Source organism: Schistocerca gregaria, chromosome 1, assembly GCF_023897955.1.
Source record: "Schistocerca gregaria isolate iqSchGreg1 chromosome 1, iqSchGreg1.2, whole genome shotgun sequence".
Taxonomy (NCBI): domain Eukaryota; kingdom Metazoa; phylum Arthropoda; class Insecta; order Orthoptera; family Acrididae; genus Schistocerca; species Schistocerca gregaria.
Genome location: NC_064920.1, coordinates 971,094,646 through 971,117,135, shown reverse-complemented (window position 1 = coordinate 971,117,135; position 22,490 = coordinate 971,094,646). Strand labels below are relative to the sequence as shown.

The window sequence follows — 22,490 nt, the reverse complement described above, 5'->3', positions numbered from 1 at the left end:
CAGAGGGACTACACCAGTAGAACAACTTAGGACTGTTCGGTTGACTCTAAAGAATATGTGGATGACGACAGCGGAAACCCCAGCAGAGGCTACAGGTAGTCACCGCGAACCCCCGGAAATAGATTACTGGACGCTGGGTTGAGATTTCGAGCTGAAAAGCGTCGTTCACCACTTAAATTGTACCAGAGCGACTTGCGTGGCGCACAGCCGGAGTCAACAAGAACATTGTATCACTCTGTGATATTTAGCAATGAGTCTAGCTTCTGTTTTTTGGCGGTCAGATCGACACCAACGTGTCCGTAGACGACCTAGTGAAATCTCAGAGGTGGCAGCGATTGGGTACTACAGCAGGACTACTTAGATAACTGTGGAAAAGAGGCTGAATGCTTGTCAGTATGTAGCAAAATGACACATCCCGTTGTCACGCCTTCGTGACTTCGGTATCAGACAGTGCATTCTAGCAGGGTTACACCAGACTCACCCACCTGCACTTCACACCACAAACGAACGCCCTTTGGTGTCTACCGATCCTTGACTGGCTGCACGGTCCAGGTCACGCATAGGGCATATCTGGGACGCGATGAGAGACGTATACTTTCATACCGCTCGACGCACACAGCTGTGACTTCTCCAGTGTTGGAACGTGTGGACACACTCATTCTCGATGCTCAAGTGGGCGTCTCGCTTGTTAGTACTGACACACTTGTCGCCCACTTGGAGTACTCAAAGCTGTGCGTGCTCTGCGTTAATCGTCGCCTAACAGAAGACCGTAAAGGTCAACGATGGACCATCTGTGCGGAACAGTCACCAACCAAGGGTTCATCACTTCTAACAGGAGATAAAACGGAAATCCACAGAGTGGCTCCATATCACCTTTCCTCCAAGAAAAGGTTCACAGCCATGGCGACGGTCTTCTGGGACCCTGAATACGTTATTCTGTTTGATGTGCCACCAAAATGCAAATGAACTACTACTCACAGGGCAAAGCATCACCCAAGTCTGCGCATCCGAGGGGAGCTGACAAAACTTCATCCTCATTCACCGATCTCGCTTCTTCCAATTTCCAACAGTTTGGCCCCATGAAGGAAGTACTCCGCGGGATGGTTATTGATGCAGCAATACGCTGGCTCCGATGAAAAATTGCATTACTTATTGGACGCTGCACATACAAAAATGTATTCGTGCGCATGACAGTCACACCTCATGCTCATGTTCTTGACGGACATCACTTCTGAATGGAATTAGCGTTACTACTATAAGTGGTGAACATCTCCATTAAGCTTGATTAAAATTGGAGAGGTGCTTCATGGTCTAATACTTTTCTTTTCCGACCGCGTATGTATCAATACATCGGAAAGGGTTCCGCCGGAGCCTTTTGGAAGGCAATTAAATTGTGTTCTTTACTCCAGCTGCATTGCATATAATTTGTACCAGAGCAAAACAGAATTTAAATAAGAACAAGATGTAGTACTAGAGGGATACTGGATAGCATCGCTCGTGCGAAACTCAGCTTGCTCTTTTCTCACATGACACACTCCGAACAATAGATGAGGGAGGCAGGCATATTCCATATTTCTAGATTTACGGAAAGCGTTTGACATGGTGCCCCATTGCGGGCTGTTAGCATATGGAACAGGTTTACATATATAAGATTGTCTCGAATACTTTGTAATTTATGTGCTCGACGGCGAGTGTTGACAGAGAGAAGGGAACCGTCAGGAGTCCCCCAGAGAAGTGTGACATGGCGACTATTTATGTGTAAAATGGTCTTTCAGACAGGGTGGGCAGTAATCTGCAATTGTTTGCTGATAATTCTGAGGTGTATGGTAATGTGTCAAAACTGAGTGACTGTAGCAGCCAGCTCTAAATGTAGGAAAGTGTTTAATGTGGATGAGTAGGAACAAGAAACCTGTAATGTGTGGATACAGCATAAGCAGTGTCCTGCTTTACAAAGAGACGTCGTTTAAATATTGGGTCGTAACACTGCAAAGCGATATGAAATGGAAGAAGCAAATAAGGATTGTAGCACGGAACGAGAATTGTCGACTTCGACTTATTGGGACAATTCTAGGAAAGTTTGGTCAATTTGTAAAGAAGACCGCGTATAGGACAGTAGTTTGACCTATTGTTGAGTACTGCTAGAGTGATTGGAATCACTTTAAAGGAAGACAACGAAACAATTCAGAAGCGGGCTATTAGATTCGTTACTGGTAGGTTCGAACAACACGCAAGTTACTGAGATGCTTTGGAAACTCGTATGGGAATCCCTGGAGGGAAGGCGATGTTCTTTTCGAGGAACTCTACTGAGAAAATTTTGAGAACCGCATTTGATGCTGTCTGCAGAACGATTCCGCTGCCTCCACTATACAATGCGTATAAGGACCACCAAGATACGGTACTAGAAACTAGGGCTTTCTTCCTCGCTCTATTTGCGAGTAGAACAGGAAAGAAAATGCCAAGTAGTGGTTCGGGGTACCAGCCGCCACGCACCGGACGGTGGACCGCGGATTATGTATATATAGATGTAGATAGAGGAGAGGAGAGGAGAGGAGAGGAAAGCAAGTATGCGGCAGAGAGTTGGAAGAATGCGGCCGGGCGGAGTGTGGGAACGGCGCGTCTGCGGCGCGCGGCAGCGGCGTGGAACCGCGGCCGCGGCGGAGGATGCGGCGCGCCCGGCCGCCGGCCACAGGCAGGAAGGCCGCCGCAGCCGCGGCTGCAGACGTGACCGGCCGACCGCTTCCGCGGCTGGTCCCGACGGCCCGGGATTACCCCGCTGCTCGCGCTAGCTGCAGCGTCATCATTAAGAGGGCCGTTGTCTTCTCTGGAAGCGGCGACACTGTTCCGCACCACTTGCTTACGCGACAGGAACAGCTGACTTGCCCAGCACGTCACAGGACCTCATCACGCTAAATCCCTCTTACATGTCACTGGAGAATCTCCCAGAGGGGATCTGCCTAATACGGCGTGTGCTTGTGTGTAAAATATGTCCTGGTTGCATCTGCACCTGTTTCCCATGACTCACTTTGCTTCAACTCGGTTTGCGATACTAGTCATGGATGAATCAGACTAATATTTCATCTACATGTACACTATCTAGTCAACAGTATTCGGACACCTATCAGTGGACATTAATAAGGGGGGCTTGAACTCTACTGGGGACACTTTCAGTGAGCTGTCTGAATGTCTGTAGAGCAATGGCAGCTTGTCCTTCATCAAGATCCAAAACCAGGTGAGGGAACACTGCTCTTGCCAGTATTAGCCAAATATAAACCCTTCCATCGAATTGCCACAGAGCACAGCAGGGTTCGATACACCAAAGCACTCGTTTCCAATCTCACTCACTGTCCAGAGCATCGCTCTTGTGCCACCTCAAACATCGCTAGCATTGAGTACAGAACCGTGTGGCTTATGAGGAGATGCTCGACCATTCTTTTTAACTACATACGAGCAGTCAGTGTGCTACGGGACAGTTAGTAGTGCTGTGGCACTCACGAGCGATTCCTTCCGCTGATCTCATGGATTGTTTACAACCACTATCCGCAATGGCCGACGGGCCCTGAGCGTCACTACATGAAGTCTGTCAGGTCTTGATTTAGCTGTTGTTATGTCTCCGCTTTTTCGCGTCAGTCACATCGACAGTCGATTTGCGTAGCTTTAGGAGGGCTGAAATATCTGTGATGGATTTGTTACATAGGTGACATACAATGCCTCGTCCACGTTCGAAGTCACTGAACTCCCCTGACCGACCCATTCTTCCGTTATTGATCCTCTACTGACAACACAACCCCGATTTCCTCGTATGCTGGCGGGTGCGCCTTTCGTGGCATCTAGTGGTGAATTCCGCATTACATAGGGGTGTCCGTAAGCTTTTGACCACACAGCATACACAGGTACACATATAATCTGCAATCCACTATACAGTGTGCGGTGAAGAGTATTTTACAACGTTTGCGATTTCCTACACTTTTCCATTCACGTACTGAGGAGCAATCCATATCCCTCTGCATGCGGCGTCAACACACTAATCGTTCAAAAATGGCTCCAAGCTTATGGGACTTAACATCAGGTCCCTAGACTTAGAACTACTTAAACCTAACTAAGGACATCACACACATCCATGCCCGAGGCAGGATTCCAACCTGCAACCGTAGCAGGCGCGCGGTTCGGGACTGAAGCGCCTAGAACAGCTCGGCCACAGTGGCCGGCACACTAATCGTGCTCTCGTGACCCATTTGCGAGGTAAACAATGGTGCTAGCTGGATTGTCGCACAGTCTTTCTGAAATACCAGGTCTCTAAATTAACCAAACAGGGTTCGCGAGAACAACGTCTTGTTTCTCCCAAAACGTCCCATTCAAGTTCCTCGAACGTACTTCTTGCGCTTTCCTGTGAGGTATACCTGTTACGCTATTTGCAGCGCGTCAGTGATGCTCTGCGCCTTTTCATAACCCTTACCGCAAATCCAACACTTTTAGCTAGATTTTACATGTTCGCGTATTTCGAATCTGTTCTTAGTTCAAAATGGTTCAAATGGCTCTGAGCACTACGGGACTTAACATCTATGGTCATCAGTCCCCTAGAACTAGAACTACTTAAACCTAACTAACCTAAGGACATCACACAACACCCAGTCATCATCTGTTCTTAGTACTCACCCTAAACATTTAAACGATGAGATGTGCTTTATATGTATGCAAACGATGATATGTGCGTCATATGTATGCCACTCATCTCACATCAGATACTCTGACTGTTGTTATCTTGCAATATCCACATTCTGCATGGCGCAACAGACGCCTCTGTTTCTATCAAGACAGTGTATATTTATCTTTTGTGTCGCTGTTGATCATTTTATACTTATATCAACATGTGCCGGCGCGAGCCGGCTGGATCAGATTATTTGCAAGCAAACATTAGGAAAACGGCATACTGGATGGAGATCTAGTAACAATTTGTGATGAATGCGGGCAACAAAGGAGTGATGCAAAAGCGAATCTGTAATTTCTATTTCACAACTTTTTCTTTACGGAGACTCAATTATATCATTTCAGTATCAAGATAAGTGGACAATCGTTGGGCCCCATAAATCTGTTAATGCCTTAGTACGCTCTTCTAGGGTGTGGCCTGAGACGCTCATAAAATTCTGATCACGTCGGGAGAGTGAACAGGAACTGGAATGAAAAATGCAATTCCCTCGTCGTCGTCGCAAATAAGAGGCCTGCCCTTTACAAACAATCACCATTCTTACGTTATACAGACATAAATGCATTTTAAAAACTGAAACGTTTCTTTCTTCGGGGCCACGGAGCCTTCGTGTTGTGCGCAGCACTCTCCTGGCTCCGGTCTGAGCGCACTTCTGCCGATGAGCAGGGAGCGTGTAGGGAAGGCGATTCTCACTGAAACAACCGGCTTTTTTTCCCACGTCAGAGACCCTAACTGTCGAAACAGTTCAAAACATTCGGTTTCTGAAATAAAAGATTTTCGGTTTTTTATTCCTATTATTTCCTATAATAAAAGGAGGAATCAAGCAAAGATAGAAAAATTTTGACTCCCTCAGTTTCAAGACACACAGAATCAAAATATAAATTAAATTAGCAAATAAAAGAAAACTTAGTCCGTCCACCGTTCGCTGATTTGTTCGAGAAGTGATGCGTAGTTGAATATTACAAAAAAATCACCAGTATTCTCCGACTGATTCCAATTTTTTGAAACTCTGCTCACAAATCATGTTGTAAACGGGGTTCATGCCGAAATGAGATTTTCACTCTGCAGCGGAGTGTGCGCCGATATGAAACTTCCTGGCAGGTTAAAACTGTGTGCTGGACCGAGACTCTAACTCTGGACCTTTGCCTTTCGCTGCTTCGCGGGCAAGTGCTCTACCTCTGAGTTGTCCAACTTGGAGTCTCGGTCCGGTACACAGTTTTAATCTGCCAAGGGATCATACCACTATTTGAGCATTACGATAGTCATTGGGAAAGAATGAAAACTGGGGTTGAAGAACAATATTTTTCGTGTTGATTTTTCCGTTTTCAATGGCTATAAGCATGTAAGGGCACGCCACGTAGACACAGGCAGCAGATCAGCTTATTTCTATGTTTTATTGTGAACGAATGCTTGTTAAGTTTTAAATATATTACTGTTACCATAATTTCCGTTCTCTTTCATTATACCATAGAAATGCCAGGCAAATGTTTAATCTTTTAAAGCAAATGAAGCATTGTACTTCATTGCGGCGTCACTTCGTAAACATTTCCAGACTAGGATTGGTGCCGTTGTGACATACAACGGACAACCGGCAACGATAGTGAGAAACTACCACACAGAATAGAAGGGGCAAGTCTTGCACACTGCGTGTACACGCGTACCATCTAATAGGCCACACCACATATTAACAGGCACCTTACTGCCTCAGCAAAGCTGTGGCAATTCTTCTTCCATGTGTTTGTTGCTCATTTCTGTCATAAATGTTATTAAAACAGCACTGATCGCTTTTCCCATTTTCTTGAAAGACGCAACATTTCAAACCAATGCAAATTTTACGAAGCAACGTTACCTACTTCAAAAAAAGGGTTATTTAAAAATTAAAAGAATTATCATTTGGCATGGCTAATTAATATTTCGGTATTTTTACCCGGATATTAGAAACAGTAAAAACACGTGTTATTAAAAGAGATTAAAAAATACCAACAAATAGCGGTTACTCAGAACTAATATAGCGATATCGATTTTAACTGGTCAGTTTTTCCCATCCCTAAGCCGGACACAAATTACGCGACGTGCTGTTTTAATTGTGAACGTTTACTGGCGGACCTGGAGTAACTGTCTGCACTGCTCCACCACCAAATCAATATAACTAAGGGTCGCCAATCTCGCTTTGAGACGCGAGGCACGGTCAAACTTCTCACTACTCTAATGTCAATATCACAGTCCTGTAGCAATCAAATTGCTTTCAAAAAGACTGATGGATCCGCCCGCTGCGCTGTAATGCTGGAAACTTGCCTGTACCGTACATGCTCCTGATTTGCACCACTGCTATAGAATTCGTACCTGCCGTATTACCAGACGTTTCGCGAGAGCATGAAATGTGTGTTTCTCGGGTCATATTGTCAGCTGAGTTCTGAGAGTTGCGTTAGAAGGTAAGCGCCAACATAATGTTTTATTTATGGGTGAATGTAAACGAAATTACCTCGATTATCAGAAGATCTTGAACGTCCATTAGTTGTAGCTCATTTGTACGAAATGACAAAGAGAAAATGATGACGTTTCCTATGATGTACCACTATAAATTTCCAATACCGTATCGGCACAATTTAAGAAGCTTGCTTGCATTGAGCTTAGAAAAATGTATTAGGCATTATTAGTGTACCATAATATTAAAAAGTGATGTGAATTATTTAATGCGTTCTTTATCCAAAAATATTAATTAAATAATTATTTTGTAGTGCAGGGTGGCAACGGAAAGTCATTGCGGAAGTGGAGCAGAGATGAATTGCATTTAGCTATACCAATATACACTCCTGGAAATTGAAATAAGAACACCGTGAATTCATTGTCCCAGGAAGGGGAAACTTTATTGACACATTCCTGGGGTCAGATACATCACATGATCACACTGACAGAACCACAGGCACATAGACACAGGCAACAGAGCATGCACAATGTCGGCACTAGTACAGTGTATATCCACCTTTCGCAGCAATGCAGGCTGCTATTCTCCCATGGAGACCATCGTAGAGATGCTGGATGTAGTCCTGTGGAACGGCTTTCCATGCCATTTCCACCTGCCGCCTCAGTTGGACCAGCGTTCGTGCTGGAAGTGCAGACCGCGTGAGACGACGCTTCATCCAGTCCCAAACATGCTCAATGGGGGACAGATCCGGAGATCTTGCTGGCCAGGGTAGTTGACTTACACCTTCTAGAGCACGTTGCGTGGCACGGGATACATGCGGACGTGCATTGTCCTGTTGGAACAGCAAGTTCCCTTGCCGGTCTAGGAATGGTAGAACGATGGGTTCGATGACGGTTTGGATGTACCGTGCACTATTCAGTGTCCCCTCGACGATCACCAGAGGTGTACGGCCAGTGTAGGAGATCGCTCCCCACACCATGATGCCGAGTGTTGGCCCTGTGTGCCTCGGTCGTATGCAGTCCTGATTGTGGCGCTCACCTGCACGGCGCCAAACACGCATACGACCATCATTGGCACCAAGGCAGAAGCGACTCTCATCGCTGAAGACGACACGTCTCCATTCGTCCCTCCATACACGCCTGTCGCGACACCACTGGAGGCGGGCTGCACGATGTTGGGGCGTGAGCGGAAGACGGCCTAACGGTGTGCGGGACCGTAGCCCAGCTTCATGGAGACCGTTGCAAATGGTCCTCGCCGATACCCCACGAGCAACAGTGTCCCTAATTTGCTGGGAAGTGGCGGTGCGGTCCCCTACGGCACCGCGTAGGATCCTACGGTCTTGGCGTGCATCCGTGCGTCGCTGCGGTCCGGTCCCAGGTCGACGGGCACGTGCACCTTCCGCCGACCACTGGCGACAACATCGATGTACTGTGGAGACCTCACGCCCCACGTGTTGAGCAATTCGGCGGTACGTCCACCCGGCCTCCCGCATGCCCACTATACGCCCTCGCTCAAAGTCCGTCAACTGCACATACAGTTCACGTCCACGCTGTCGCGGCATGCTACCAGTGTTAAAGACTGCGATGGAGCTCCGTATGCCACGGCAAACTGGCTGACACTGACGGCGGCCGTGCACAAATGCTGCGCAGCTAGCGCCATTCGACGGCCAACACCGCGGTTCCTGGTGTGTCCGCTGTGCCGTGCGTGTGATCATTGCTTGTACAGCCCTCTCGCAGTGTCCGGAGCAAGTATGGTGGGTCTGACACACCGGTGTCAATGTGTTCTTTATTCCATTTCCAGGAGTGTATATAAATAAGGCCCATGCAGTAAATTAGCGTCAACATATATAAGACGTGCCTAAGCCAAACGTGAAGAGGCATGAAGAAAATAAAAACGAAAATGCAAACGGGGATATCAAAATTTTGCCTGCCATAAAGTGTTTTCTAACGAAGTTGAAACCTAATTCAAAGAGCGTATTTCTATATCTGAAGAGGTGACGTTCGGTTTAAGCACGTCAGACGTAAGAAAACTTGCTTTTGACATTGCAGAACGAAACGTGCGCCATAATTTCAATGCAGGAGAAGCCACGGAAAGCAAAAAGTGGGATGACGGTGTGTATCCAAGAAACACCGCCGAATCCGAGGGAAATGATGAAAGCTCCACGCAATACTTAAAGGCCTAGCCAAAGAACCTGTGAGCTGACAAGCGGACTATACAAAAAAGCCAACCACGCAAAAGAGAAGAAATTTTGAACTACACCTTCACCAGTGAAAAGGAAGTGTTTTCGAGACTCAGCGGGGAAGACGCCGCACAGGCTCATCCGTAAAACAGAGGAATGGTGTAGAAAAATTGTGCAACGAAGATCGAATGGAATAAATGAACAGCTCCATGAAATTCAAAATGTGGAATCTTGCAAAGTGTGCAAGGATGGGGAAGGAGCAAAATAGTTATATTGCATGCCTGCAAATAGTGTTAGAAGAACTAAAATGTGGAATATTTCCTCAAACTTGGACTGCTGCTCGTATACGTCTTTGCTCAGAGAAGTAGTTTGTAAGAATGGTAAAACTGACGCAGCCACTGGTAAATATTAGGAATTCAGATTCCTAATCTGTACCACTTTCAGATTTATTGAAATAATCAGCAACCAGCTGCGAAGGAGAGATTTTATTTCTTTAATCGGTTTTAAGGCGCCTAGTGCCCTTCTTCAAAAGGTTGTAACAAAAATATGCACTGATCAGCCAGAACATTACGACTACCCGTATAAACCCGTCCAAGTTATAGTAGTGAGGAATAACTGCTAGTCAGACAGACACACGGTGGGTTTAGTATCGGTGAGCATCTTGAAAGGCGCGCGGTATATCTGAGTTTGGCCGAGGGCAGATTGTGATGGCGTGGAGACTCGGAACGAGTAATTCGGAAACTGCACTGCTTGCCGGGTGTTCGAGGAGTGCTGTGGTAAGCATATTCAACACGTGACGAAACCAAGGTGAAACCACGTCCAGACGTCGTGGGCTGGTCAGACTGGTAAAATAGGACATGCGGCGAAATTAAATCAGACTTTAATGCGGGACAGAGTACAAGTGTGTCTCAGCACACAGTGCACCGAACACTCCTAACGATTGGCCTCCGCAGTCGACGATCCATGCATGTGCCAATGTTAACACGACGATATGAGCACCTAGAACTGAAACGGGCACGTGAAAATCGGCGCTGGACGTTTGCGCAGTGACAGAACGTTACATTGTCTGATGAATCCCCATACCTTCATCATGCCGATGCGAGGGCGCGAATCCGTAGTCTTCCAAGGGAACACCTCCTTGAAACCTGTACCGCGGGCTCCATTACGCTCTGGGGAACATTAACGTATTCATTCGTGGAGCCAGTTGAGCTCGTGCAAGGTACCATGATGGCCAAGGAGTATCCGAAACTGGTTGCAGACCACGTACAACCGTTCATGACGATCATGTTTCCCAACGGCAGTGGCATTTTTAGCACGATAATGCGCCATGACACAAAGCCAAGAGTGTGCTGGAGTATTTGAGGAACATGCGCGAGGTCCAATTGATGTGATGGCCCCGAACTCGCCAGACCTAAACCCAATCGAACGCATCTGGAACGTGACTGAACGTCACGTCAGAGCCCATGCCACCCCTCCCCGGAATTTACGGGAGTCAGGTGACTTGTGCGTGCAGATGGTGGCGCGAACTCCCTCCAGCGACCCACCAAGGCCTCATTGCTTCCATGCGGAGACACGTCGCCGCTGTTATCCGTGCCAAAGACGCACATACGGGCTATTAGGTGGGTAGTCATAATGTTTTCTGGCTGATCAGTAAACCACAAATAAGTAGAAATTGGATATGAATATCAACATTTAAGAATAAGAAGTTTAAAAAATTTAAACATTTAAAGATAAAAAATGGCACCTATCGCATTATCTGGAAGTGTCAGAAATAAGATGCATCCAACCTAAAAAATACAAGAACAAATATGTAATACAATAATGAATCCATTGATACATGAAGAGTTTGTAAATGATTACATATGGTTAATACGACCCGTACAAAAATGATATAAGGGAGACTAAAAACAGTGCACACATCATGCTATAAACAGAGGTAATCAGCCAATGAAATGCATACGTTGAGGAGGAGGAGGCGGAGGAGGAGATTAGTGTTTAACGTCCCGTCGACAACGAGGTCATTAGAGACGGAGCGCAAGCTCAGGTTAGGGAAGGACGGGGAAGGAAATCGGCCGTGCCCTTTCAAAGGAACCATCCCGGCATTTGCCTGAAAGGATTTAGGGAAATCACGGAAAACCTAAATCAGGATGGCCGGAGACGGCATTGAACCGTCGTCCTCCCGAATGCGAGTCCAGTCTGTTAACCACTGCGCCACCTCGCTCGGTCGCATACGTTGAGGTTGGTCTCAGGGTCGGGGGTAAAACTACGATACAATAAGAAAACGTAGCCTTACACAGCTATAGTTGGCATAAGGTTAAACGAAAATGTAAGTGCACATAAACAGCATAATAAGTTCAAATGGCTCTGAGCACTATGGGACTTAACTTCTGAGGTCATCAGTCCTCTAAAACTTAGAACTACTTAAACCTAACTAACCTGAGGACAGCACACATACCCACGACCGAGACAGGATTCGAACCTGCGACTGTAGCGGTCGCGTGGTTCCAGACTGTAGCGCCTAGAACCGCTCGGCCACTCTGGCCGGCCATAATAAGTAATATATTTAAAAAAATCCCCAATGATAAATAAGTTAATTCCAACGACAAGTGGCGCTACTGTTGGAAAATTTGGGAACTAATCTCCAAACAGCTAAAGTGGCGTCAGTAGCATGCTATCAGGGAAACTCTCAGCAAAAACGAAGTGCGAAGGAAATTATGGGGCTGGAAACCAACTGGAGTAAGTGGAGAGTCAATTCTCAATCACTGGCTAATATTAAAGTGTCGGAAAGTGACGACAGAGGAAAGGAAGCGTGTGTACAATTGAATAGTTCTATTACAGTGAAACAACGAGTATATGCAGGTCGAAAGTACTATTCGAAAAAGAATTTTAACTAGCTGCATTCATACCAATTGTATGGTACCGTGAACTTTAGAACACATCGCTGAACTGGTGTAGAGATGTCAACAAGACGGTAGTAGGAAAAAGGGCCGCACAAACAGAGCACGAAATGCACTAAGGGGCGAGAAACATTAACTGGAATATAAATGGAGAACCTATTCCTTGTCAGTGGCCAAAAGGAGAGGTTAAACATAACGACAGAAGAAAGGAAACATATGCATCATTACATTCTTTTGTTACAGTGGAATAACAGGTTCAGAAAAGTGTACGAAGTCCTAAATACGCTTCGTGAATTAAATATAACATGTTGTTGTTGTGGTCTTCAGTCCTGAGACTGGTTTGATGCAGCTCTCCATGCTACTCTATCCTGTGCAAGCTTCTTCATCTCCCAGTACCTACTGCAACCTACATCCTTCTGAATCTGCTTAGTGTACTCATCTCTCGGTCTCCCTCTACGATTTTTACCCTCCACACTGCCCTCCAATGCTAAATTTGTGATCCCTTGATGCCTCAAAACATGTCCTACCAACCGATCCCTTCTTCTAGTCAAGTTGTGCCACAAACTTCTCTTCTCCCCAATCCTATTCAATACCTCCTCATTAGTTACGTGATCTATCCACCTTATCTTCAGTATTCTTCTGTAGCACCACATTTCGAAAGCTTCTATTCTCTTCTTGTCCAAACAAGTTATCGTCCATGTTTCACTTCCATACATGGCTACACTCCAAACAAATATTTTCAGAAATGACTTCCTGACACTTAAATCTATATTCGATGTTAACAAATTTCTCTTCTTCAGAAACGCTTTCCTTGCCATTGCCAGTCTACATTTTATATCCTCTCTACTTCGACCATCATCAGTTATTTTACTTCCTAAATAGCAAAACTCCTTTACTACTTTAAGTGTCTCATTTCCTAATCTAATTCCCTCAGCAACACTTGATTTAATTTGACTACATTCCATTATCCTCGTTTTGCTTTTGTTGATGTTCATCTTATATCCTCCTTTCAAGACACTGTCCATTCCGTTCAACTGCTCTTCCAAGTCCTTTGCCGTCTCTGACAGAATTACAATGTCATCGGCGAACCTCAAAGTTTTTACTTCGTCTCCATGAATTTTAATACCTACTCCAAATTTTTCTTTTGTTTCCTCTACTGCTTGCTCAATATACAGATTGAATAACATCGGGGAGAGGCTACAACCCTGTCTCACTCCTTTCCCAACCACTGCTTCCCTTTCATGCCCCTCGACTCTTATGACTGCCATCTGGTTTCTGTACAAATTGTAAATAGCCTTTCGCTCCCTGTATTTTACCCCTGCCACCTTTAGAATTTGAAAAAGAGTATTCCAGTCAACATAAGCTGTGTGAAATAATTACAAGTTTGACTATCCGACCGCGAATGACTAATAGGGCTTATTAACCGTAAACACTGCTTGTAACTATACAGTAGAGCATCTGTAACTTTAAGAACTTTCTATAAGTCACTGTTTACATGTAGCAAACCACCTATAGGAAAAATATAGGTTGTAGACGAATTAGTATCTGCAATAATAAATGGCTAACTACCTGGTAAAGTAAGTGGCTAACAACTTCCAAGATATTTAGAAAATGAAGTGGAGTGGTCTTATTTTTCTCAGAGTTTCCATTCTTTAAATCAAATACCAAGAACAACTTCCTACAGAAGAGGATCCATTGTTTGAATAATTTTGTAGCTTATGTTTGGGCAGCACTAAATAAAATCTCAAAAGTGGTACAATTTATGCACCTTTCCCCATGTACACGACTAGCAGTTCTACACACCGTCTTTAACTTTAGCTAATAACTATTGCCTGAAATCACAACAACAAAAAAAGAGAAATTCAGTTGAAAGTCAATAGGCAGAGCGTCACACAAAAACGTCACTCAAGTCTCCGCACAGTTCCGCATTCCCGCCTAATGAACAAAAAACCGAGCGTACGGAATGTAATACAAGCTGAATGAATGGACTGACGAGTTCTTAGCAAACAGAATACATCATGTCGTTCTCAGAGGTGAGAAATCTTACGGCGTAGAAGTAACTTCGGGCGTGTCCCAAGAGAGGGTGTCAGGACCACCACTTTTCACAACCTACACTGTCTGACTAAAAAAGTGAAGCACCCAGTAGATCATGTCAATGTAACTTCGCCCACGAACACACCGTCGGCGAGAATGTAAATGATTGAGATGCAGTTCTCTGTGACGGGTAGTGCTTTAGTGTTGTTAGTGTTTAGTGTTGTTACCAGGCCTGGTGGTGTATATACCAGACATGAATAACGTCAGACGTTGAGTGATGACTGTAGATTAGATTAGTACTTGTTCCATAGATCATGAATAAGACACTTCGTAATGATGTGGAATGCGTTAGGTTAATAATAGGTGTCTATACAAGATATTACATTACACAAAATATTACATGACAATATCTTTTGTGGGGGGTTGGGGAAATTACCCACTTACTATACCCAAAAACTCATCTTATGAATAGGAGGAGTTGCCATTAAGAAATTCTTTTAATTTCCTTTTCTTTTAAATGCGATATGGCTACCTGTCAGACGTTTGATGCAATTAGGTAAGTGACCAAAGACTTTTGTGGCAGCATAATTAACCCCTTCTGAATAGTGAAGATCACCCTTTCTCCTAGTGTTGTAGCCATATACACTGCTATTATTTTTGAATTCGTTCGGATTGTTAATAACAAATTTCATAAGTGAATATATATATTGTAAGGCTACAGTGAAGATCTCTAAGTGTCTGCAGGATGATCTTGGATGAGCTCCAGCAATTATTCTGATTATACGATTTTGTGTAATGAACACTCTTTCACACAATGATGAGTTACTCCAGAATATGATGCTGCCACAGGAAAGCAGGGAAGCTAATTTACTGAGATTTAGATCGCCAAAATTTGCAATGACCCTAATAGCATAAGTAGCTGAACTCAAACGTTTCAGTAGATCTTCAGTGTGTTTTTTCCAGTTCAACCCCTCATCAATGCATACCCCTAGAAATTTTGAATATTCTACCTTAACTACCGATTTCTGATCGAAGTCTATATTTATTAATGGTTTAATTCCATTTACTGTGTGGAACTGTATAATCTGTGTTTTGTCAAAGTTTAATGAGAGCCCATTTGCAGAGAATCACTTAATGATTTTCTGAAAAACATCGTCTACAATCTCACCAGTTAATTCTTGTCTGTTGGGCGTGATAGCTATACTTGTATCATCGGCAAAAAGTATTAGCTTTGCATCTTCGTGAATACAGAATGGCAAGTCATTAATATATATTAAGAACGGCAGAGGACCCAAGACCGAACCTTATGGCACCCCATTCTTGATTGTTCCCCAGTTTGAGAAATCACCATTTTTTTTGCGTATTATGTAAACTGCTTATTTCAACTTTCTGCACTCTTCCAGTTAGGTATGATTTAAACTGTTTGAGCGCTGTCCCATTAATACCACAGTACTTGAGCTTATCTAGACACTAGATGCCGCATATTCGTGCGAGACTGTTATTAGCTCCTGACAGATTTTGAAAATGTCCTCAACGTGTGTCTCCATCTGGCCGAATCGTGCAATGTCCAGTGTCCAGATTTATGGGGCATCTGACTGCATACTTGTCCTCAATGAACCCGTCGACCACATCTGACCACCACAAGGCAGGATCACCGTGTTGTCTACCAAGCACATCGTAACCATTTCTCATCTGCGTCTCCCATCTGAGAACAAGTAATGGACTCCCTGCCCCGCACTACTGACCGGACACTAGAAGCAGCCAGAATAGAGAACCATCGTCTCAAGCGGAGGCTGCCTTTTATCAGTACACCAGAAACGGCTGCGTTTGGAGTGCTGCCGCGACTGGACCGCATGGACTGTTGAATGGCGTCACACCGTATTTAGCGATGAATCGCGGTTATGCACTTCAATGTTTTGAAAAGACAGAGCGGTGCTACTCCTGGCGTCCTGGCCAGTGAATATGATTTCAGATCACAACTGGCAGTGATTGACGGAATTTTGATGGCCCAACGGTGCAACACGGACATCCAGCGTCCTCATGCGTTACCTCTAATGCGACAGTATCGTAGTGCCATTTTGCAACACGACAATGCCCATCCCGTCTTGCGCTTCCTTCTATGAACTGTCCACGTGATGTTGAGTTACTCCCGTGGCCAGTAAGGTCCCCAGCTCAGTACACGACAGAACATGTGTTGGACCAGATCGAACGTCAACAGCGTCCCAGCGCCAGTAACCAGCGTATCAAAGACAAGATACAGTACTTGTGGGCCAGCTAGACTCAGGAGAGGATACAACTGCTTCAGACGCCCTACCAATCCGGATCAGTCCTTTTAGTCAGGCCTGGAGGGGTCAACTGAACTCCTACTGCCAAAGGTTGAAAATACCGCTACAGTTGTAAGGTTTTTTTATTTAGAACACGCCCGGTTTTGGGCTCTTATACGCCAATCTTCAGATGTTATTAGTTCGTGCTGTGACCCAGAGCGCCGCGGAAACTAGTACAGGATGCGGAGTGATCAGCGCTCGCTGGTAATACACCGCGTCCTGTATTAGTCCACCGGGGTGCTCGGGGTCACAGCTAACACCTGAAGATGGGCGTATAAGAGCCGGAAACTGGTCGTCTTCTAAATAAAACAACCTTACAACTGCAGCGGTATTTTTTCAACCTCTGTTATAATGCTCAGTTGCGGATGTTCCTCCGACAGTATTCTTACTGCTACCAAGTTCTTTGCAAAACTGACTATTTTATAATCACTGAAATAACGTCAGATACCCGCTACACGCGCGAATTTTCATTGCCTTCCCCCACCCCCCTACTTTTCTGGGTGCTTCACTTTTTTTTTGCAGCGCAGCGTATGTAAATGACCTAGGGGATAACATATACACTTCTCTTGAATGATGTTTACAGAGAAGTGGTAAAGCTTGAAAATTGTAAAGCAATGCAGGAAGACTTGCAGAGGGTCGACGCTTGGTGCCGGCAGGCAGTTAGCTCACAACACAAACAAATGCAATGTATTACGCATAAATAGGCAGAAAGGCCCATTATTGTATGTTTACAAGAGTGTAGAACAAACACGCACAGAAAATATCTAGGAGTGTACGTATGGAGTCGTTTAATGATAGAACGACCACATAAAACTAATCATAGGTAAAACAGATGCAGACAGATTCATTGCAAGATTCCGCATGAGATCTAGTCAATTCATATAGAATATGAATATTGCTCGTCGGTCTGGGATTCGTACCTAGGTGGGTATGCTAGAGGAAAAAGATAGGATCCAAAGAAGAGCAGCGCGTTTCGTTACGGGTTCATTTAGTTATCACAGAGATGCTCAGCCAACCGCATTGGCAGACACGACAATAGAGGCGTTCTGCACGACGGTGTGGTTTACTGTTTAAATTCCGAGAGCATACGTACATGCATGAGTCAATCGATATAGTGTATTATTCTACGTGCATCTCGCGAAAAGATCGCGACGCAAAAATTAGACACATTCGAGCTCAGTCGGAGACTTACCAAAAAACGCTCTTCCCGCGAAAGATTCGTGACCAGAACAAGAAAGGGGGAAGTGACAACTGTATAAAAAGGTGATTTGCGGAGTATACATGTAGATACACCAGAAAAAGAGGCACGGATAAAAAATTAGTGAATCCTAAATTTACTACGAGAAGGAGCTGCACTGCAAGACACTATTAGTGACTGAAGGAGGTTGTAAAGCAGAATACCTAGAGTCTTATGTATACGAGATTACAAGATTACCAGCAGGTAGCAGGATCTGGACAGCACCAAGAAAACAGCTAAATGACAAATGACGACGCATTTTTTGAAACAGAAATCTTGTTTATTATCTGGAGCGGCATGAGCACCTTCTTCCCTCAAACGCCAACCGCAGTGGTCGCACGGTTTCCGCATGACCGCGTGTAACTGATATTACAGGAACTGACGTAACGCGAGAAGAGATATCAGCAACCTGTTTCCTGTGAAGATGTTTTCGTGGAGCTAACTGCGCTAGCCGTTCACGACAGAGTACAAACACTACAAACGAATGTAAACAGACAGCGCAGCTCAGTAAAATACATTAAAGATATTAGTGCTATCATATTACCTTAATTTTAGCAAAAAGAAGAAGAAATATCGACGTTAAATTGCAATCAGTCTGCATCGTTCTGTTTTCATAACGAACAACAGATACCCTGGTATTTTTTCTCGTGGTATCGAGTTTAAAGTTTTACGGCTCCTTTTGCTCCTTTTAGGATAGTCGCTGGTGTAATGACAGCAAAGGCATTTAAGATTTACGAGCAGGGTACTCCAAATTTTCCTTTGGAATTATAGTGTTGTCCAACCCAGGAAAAATCCCACTGCAGGCAACATTGAATGTACAATATGGGTACGCCAAGCTGTCAAAGTAACACGGTTAAAATGTCAGAAGATGTCACTTCTACACCATCCTCAGTGATGCACTGTAATGTTGGAACTATTTTTGAATTTTGAGTTGATTTTGGATTCTTGACGAAATACTTTAATTCTAACACAAAAAACGTTTTCGGAAATGTTTCACAACTTTTTTTTTATTTCACACAAGCAATGTTTCGAGATCCAAGGTCATTTCATACTTTTACATTATTTCAAAACTGTTGTTTATATCTTCTAATATTCCGAAAGAAAGAGTCTACAATAACGTCATCCTTGGATAACACGCCAGTTGTTGAATCTGACTGATTAAAAGAGAAAATATAAAAATGCACCAAATGAATCACGCGGAAGGGCCTATAGACGCCTACAAAAGAAGATTGACAGAAAATGCAAAATGGCTAAGCAGATGCAAGAGTAGAAAATTGCATGATCATTAGAAAGACTGATGCTGTCTATAAGAAAAAATTTAATTGTTAAGGAAACCTTTGAAGAAAAGAGAATTGTATTAATATCAAGAGCTCAGATGGCAAGCAAATACTAAGCCAAAAAGAGAAAGCTTAAAGATGGAGGAGATATTAAGTATAGAGGATCTACATAGAGTGATTCCGTGATGATGTTACAAACTTTCAGAGATGATGGGTAAATGTATCAATTTGAGCTAAGAGACCCTGGTCCGGAAACTACCGAGTCGAAATTTATAAGGGAAAATTGTTCCGATACCACTGACAGTGGACTACTTCTATTGCAAGCTATTTACTTTCCATGGAAGGAGGTAGTATGGATCAAAACAAGAAAATATTGCCTAGCAAACATGTCCTGTAAAGTGCATACCTTAAGAACAATGAGCACTTGTTCAGTAGAAGAGATGTGTTTCACAGTAGCAAAGATGAGCAATTGCTCGTAGCTCTTAAGGTTTTCTACATCCCACGCTCCCTGACAATTTTTCTTGTTATGGCGCATCCTATGTCCTCCGAAAATTTAGAAAGCAAACAGCTTTCAGTAGAAGTAGTCTACTGTCAGATGTATCACAACGATTTTCGCTTTCGACTCGGTCATTTCCGAACCAGGGTCCCTTGCCTCAAATTGCTACGTCACCCTTCTCCATCGTCACTCAAAGTGTGTAATACCGTCACGGAATCGCCCTGTATATGACAAACAAACGTGAGGACAATATTATCAAAAGAGAAAAGGAAGAAAGTAAAGATAATATGGGAGGTATAGTATCGCGAGAAGAATTTGACAGAGCACTGAAACAGCTGAGTGGAAACTAGGCCCTGGAGAGATTACTGGACAAACATTAACAAATTTAAAGCAAGAGAAAATTGGGGTGGGACTAACCGGGAGAAAACAGCGAATACACGGAGACTGGTTTGTTAAGCGGCTGAGTGTAACAGAAATGAGAAAAATTTCGTCTGTTTGTCACCCGAAGAAAGAAACCTAGTATCTCGTTTTCTTTTTCTTTGAATATTCTGAAAACTACCTTGCAGTGTTGAAGCTAAGAATCTCTTCAGCTCGCGATGTATCAACCGTCGTCCATCTCATCTCACGCGCCATCCTTAACTGAAAGGTAATATACGCGAATATGTATGAGTTCAAGGGTGGAGGGAAACAACCTGATAATGTCACCTCGGGGTACGGGATGTCGAACTGAGCAAAGCTTTGGCACATACCAAAGTATGGAAATGCACAGTTGTAGAGTTACTGCCACAAAACAGCAGGCAAGAAGTCGGGAAATGCACAATTGTGTAGTTACAGCCACAAAATAACAGCCAATCAGCGGGGAGCTTGCGGTAGTAAATATCCGTGAAGCGCAGAGTGTAGAATTTCTGAGGCCGCGACATCATTCGGGCTATGACAAGAATTTTCGATAGAGTTTGCCAATCATTTCTACAACGATGAAGACTTTGTTGCAGACAGGAATTGTGAGCATTTTGTGCAAAAAACAGAGTTTCGAGGGAGATTAGTATTTCAAAACTCACTTCTGTTTTCATTTTCACATTTGTCTTAACTCTAATTAGCTGGTCTACCGTACTTGTTAGAATGAAAGTTCATTCATGCTATCTGTACAGTAGCAAAAATGATAACGTGTGGGCTTTTGACATCAGTAAAATTGCAGCTCACGGTAGGTTTACCCCATGTCCGATACCTCACTGCATTGCTGTTTATATTGTACAACATATTTTCTTAACAAATTAATATAATTGTGGCATAGTTACGCTAGTTGATTTCATGGCCAAGTTTTACTCAATCACCACCACCACCACCACCACCATAGATAATTTGTGTCTAACTTTTAACGGGCTACGAATTTGCTTCGTTTTGACGGTTCAGCTGAATACATTATCTTGAGCTAGTTATTGAGTAACTGCGCTCTTTACCTTCGTAAGTATCGGCGGGGTCAAGTCAGTTTAAATGCACACATTTAGACGCAAGCGATGTTGATAGGCTGTCACTTTATGGCCGTAGTTCCACAAGGGCGAATTTACGACCTGTGGTTGTCTGTCAAATTTTGCTACATTCGGTGAACCCTATCCTACTGTATCCACTCTCTTTCACTTTATGATTGTGGTTTACTACATACTTACTGCATTTGAAGGTCAGTGCCTCGATGTAAAAAAAAAAGTTTCTGCAATACTGACACAGTTGTCTGTATCCGAATGAATAGCGTAAAAGTCTTCTAATGGTGAAATCTCTGGTTTGAATCTCATTCATCGCAACGTTGTTCTTACTGTATTTCAAAAATAGTTCAAATAGCGTTCAAATAGCGTTACTTGTATGTTAGCACTGACAACTCTATGCAAACGCCGCTGCTCTCGATACTGTGTTGTTTGTGGTGAGAGGTAATGTCTGAAATTTTCAAATTCCCTAACGACTTACGAAAATGGATTGTCCCATGCGTCTAGCTCCAATTACTATCCCGCGTTCCAAGTCTGTTAATTCCCGTCGTACGGCCATAATCACGTCGGATACAATTTGACGTGAATCGCCTGAGTACAAACTACAGCTCCGCCAATACATTGCCCATTTACGAGGAGCGTTTGAAAAGTCCGTGCAAAGTCCGAGAGACGGAACCATTGGCGCGTATCAAATGGATCAAATGACTCTGAGCAATATGGGACTTAACATCTATCGTCATCAGTCCCCTAGAACTTAGAACTACTTAAATCTAACTAACCTAAGGACATCACACAACACCCAGCCATCACGAGGCAGAGAAAATCCCTGACTCCACCGGGAATTGAACCCGGGCGTGGGAAGCGAGAACGCTACCGCACGACCACGAGATGCGGGCTTACTTTATTTAAATTTGATATTGATTAACGAATAGAAAATTAATTAACAAGCACTGAACCATAATTTTTACGTCTTTTAATGTTGATTACTTATCGCATGAAAATACCAGAATTCACAGTAATTAAATATTTTGTACAAAAATGCGAAACGTCATAGAGAAAATAAAATAATTTTTAATTTCCAGAGATTGATCACTCAGGTAAACAATTAATTTCATTTAACAATAAGACATTTCGCATGTTTATATCAAATTTTAATTTAGTTTCATGTCAGTAACAATTAAAAATAAGAAGACGCTATTTTTACTAATGAATTATGATACAATATCTGTTTGTTGACATTTCTTCTTGTTAGTAATCCGGAATTCAAATAAAAGTAAAAAAAATCTTTCCTAGTATCGAGATTCGATTCAGCGAGTTCGCGATTACAAGTCTTTTACGCAATCAGCTACCACCAAATATGTTAATAAGGCACAAGTGTTTTATAATCGGAAAACTTCTTATCTTCAAACGCGATCATCTGAAGTTTCGTTGAGAACTGCGGCAT

At 43.7% G+C, this 22,490-nt stretch overlaps 1 protein-coding gene across 5 annotated transcripts in view; it reads right to left on the bottom strand.

Annotated features, from left to right (window-relative positions):
* LOC126276727 (regulator of G-protein signaling loco) overlaps positions 1 to 22,490 on the bottom strand; it is a 236,652-nt gene that overhangs the window by 100,395 nt on the left and 113,767 nt on the right. The gene's annotated exons all lie outside the window — the stretch shown is intronic.